The sequence below is a fragment of the Babylonia areolata genome, chromosome 11 (assembly GCF_041734735.1).
Source record: "Babylonia areolata isolate BAREFJ2019XMU chromosome 11, ASM4173473v1, whole genome shotgun sequence".
Classification (NCBI taxonomy): Eukaryota; Metazoa; Mollusca; class Gastropoda; order Neogastropoda; family Buccinidae; genus Babylonia; species Babylonia areolata.
This window is the reverse complement of record NC_134886.1, coordinates 34,566,930-34,569,429: the sequence shown is the minus strand read 5'-3', so window position 1 is coordinate 34,569,429 and position 2,500 is coordinate 34,566,930. Positions and strand designations below refer to the sequence as shown.

At 44.2% G+C, this 2,500-nt stretch overlaps 1 protein-coding gene across 1 annotated transcript in view; it reads left to right on the top strand.

Annotated features, from left to right (window-relative positions):
- Nucleotides 1-2,500, top strand: part of LOC143287232 (uncharacterized) — a 61,088-nt gene that overhangs the window by 1,022 nt on the left and 57,566 nt on the right. The window lies entirely within an intron of this gene.

Genomic DNA, 2,500 nt, shown 5'->3' with positions numbered 1-2,500 from the left:
TGTCTTCAGTTTCTCCAGTTTTAGAGTTATGCATGCGTGTGATTGACTGGTGCGAAAGCGCTTTGATTTGTCTCTGCACAAGATTCAGTGCTATATCTTTATTATTATTTCAAAAAGTTAACGTTTCAAATTCTTAGACAGTGACCAAGAGAAAAAACCGGTATATCTCTTTTTTTTCTTCTTTTTTTTGTTGTTGTTGGTTTTATTGTTGTTGTTGTTTGTTATTGTTTTGGAAACAGTTTTTCAGTAGGTAAGAATAGAGAAAGGTGCTTCGCACAACGTGAAACGGTTTTTGCTTTTAAGTCTTTTAAGTAGGACGGGAAAGCGCTTTATGCAAAGTGAAAACGGTTAGGCTGGTCATCGATTTTTTTTTCAAGCGTGTAAGGAAAATGCTTTATACAAAGTGAAACTGTTTATGCTGTTAAGTTGTTGTTGACTACTATTTTAATTGAATGTGAAGAAATACTGAGGTTGGCTCATCATTACATATGAAATTCAATTTTTGAAATAAAGAAATATGTATTTATCGACAACGACTGGGAGAAACAATTTTTTTAGATAATATACAAGGTGTAAAGTTTTTTTCATATATTGTGAGATTCTTCTTCTTCTTCTTCTTCTTGACGGTCCTTTCTTTTTCTTTGTTTTTTTGGTTTTGTCAGGCTGGTTGGTGGTTGGTAAGCCGTTTTTGTTAGGCTGGTTGATAAGCCGTTTTTGTTAGGCTGGTTGGTGGTTGGTAAGCCGTTTTTGTCAGGCTGGTTGGTGGTTGGTAAGCCGTTTTTGTTAGGCTGGTTGGCTGGTAAGCCGTTTTTGTTAGGCTGGTTGGTGGTTGGTAAGCCGTTTTTGTTAGGCTGGTTGGTGGTTGGAAAGCCGTTTTTGTTTGGCTGGCTGGTTGGTAAGCCGTTTTTGTTTGGCTGGCTGGTTGGTAAGCCGTTTTTGTTTGGCTGGCTGGTTGGTAAGCCGTTTTTGTTAGGCTGGTTGATAAGCCGTTTTTGTTAGGCTGGTTGGTGGTTGGAAAGCCGTTTTTGTTAGGCTGGCTGGTTGGTAAGCCGTTTTTGTTAGGCTGGTTGGTGGTTGGTAAGCCGTTTTTGTTAGGCTGGTTGATAAGCCGTTTTTGTTAGGCTGGTTGGTGGTTGGTAAGCCGTTTTTGTCAGGCTGGTTGGTGGTTGGTAAGCCGTTTTTGTTAGGCTGGTTGGTGGTTGATAAGCCGTTTTTGTCAGGCTGGTTGGTGGTTGGTAAGCCGTTTTTGTCAGGCTGGTTGGCTGGTAAGCCGTTTTTGTTAGGCTGGTTGGTGGTTGGTAAGCCGTTTTTGTTAGGCTGGTTGGTGGTTGGTAAGCCGTTTTTGTCAGGCTGGTTGGCTGGTAAGCCGTTTTTGTTAGGCTGGTTGGTGGTTGGTAAGCCGTTTTTGTCAGGCTGGTTGGCTGGTAAGCCGTTTTTGTTAGGCTGGTTGGTGGTTGGTAAGCCGTTTTTATTAGGCTGGTTGGTAAGCCGTTTTTGTTAGGCTGGTTGGTGGTTGGTAAGCCGTTTTTATTAGGCTGGTTGGTAAGCCGTTTTTGTTAGGCTGGTTGGTGGTTGGAAAGCCGTTTTTGTTAGGCTGGTTGGTGGTTGGTAAGCCGTTTTGTTAGGCTGGTTGGTGGTTGGTAAGCCGTTTTTGTTAGGCTGGTTGGTGGTTGGAAAGCCGTTTTTGTTAGGCTGGTTGGTGGTTGGTAAGCCGTTTTGTTAGGCTGGTTGATAAGCCGTTTTTGTTCGGCTGGTTGGTGGTTGGTAAGCCGTTTTTGTTAGGCTGGTTGGTGGTTGGTAAGCCGTTTTAGTTAGGCTGGTTGGCTGGTAAGCCGTTTTTGTTAGGCTGTTGGTGGTTGATAAGCCGTTTTTGTTTGGCTGGTTGGTAAGCCGTTTTTGTTTGGCTGGTTGGTGGTTGGTAAGCCGTTTTTGTCAGGCTGGTTGGTGGTTGGTAAGCCGTTTTTGTTAGGCTGGTTGGTGGTTGGTAAGCCGTTTTTGTCAGGCTGGTTGGTGGTTGGCAAGCCGTTTTTGTTTGGCTAGTTGCCGGGTAAGCCGTTTTTGTTTGGCTTGTTTGATAAGCCGTTTTTGTCAGGCTGGTTGGTGGTTGGTAAGCCGTTTTGTTAGGCTGGTTGGTGGTTGGTAAGCCGTTTTTGTTAGGCTGGTTGGCTGGTAAGCCGTTTTTGTTTGGCTTGTTTGATAAGCCGTTTTTGTCAGGCTGGTTGGTGGTTGGTAAGCCGTTTTGTTAGGCTGGTTGGTGGTTGGTAAGCCGTTTTTGTTAGGCTGGTTGGTGGTTGATAAGCCGTTTTTGTTTGGCTGGTTGATAAGCCGTTTTTGTCAGGCTGGTTGGTGGTTGGTAAGCCGTTTTTGTTTGGCTGGTTGGTGGTTGGTAAGCCGTTTTTGTTAGGCTGGTTGGTGGTTGGTAAGCCGTTTTTGTCAGGCTGGTTGGTGGTTGGTAAGCCGTTTTTGTTAGGCTGGTTGGTGGTTGGTAAGCCGTTTTTGT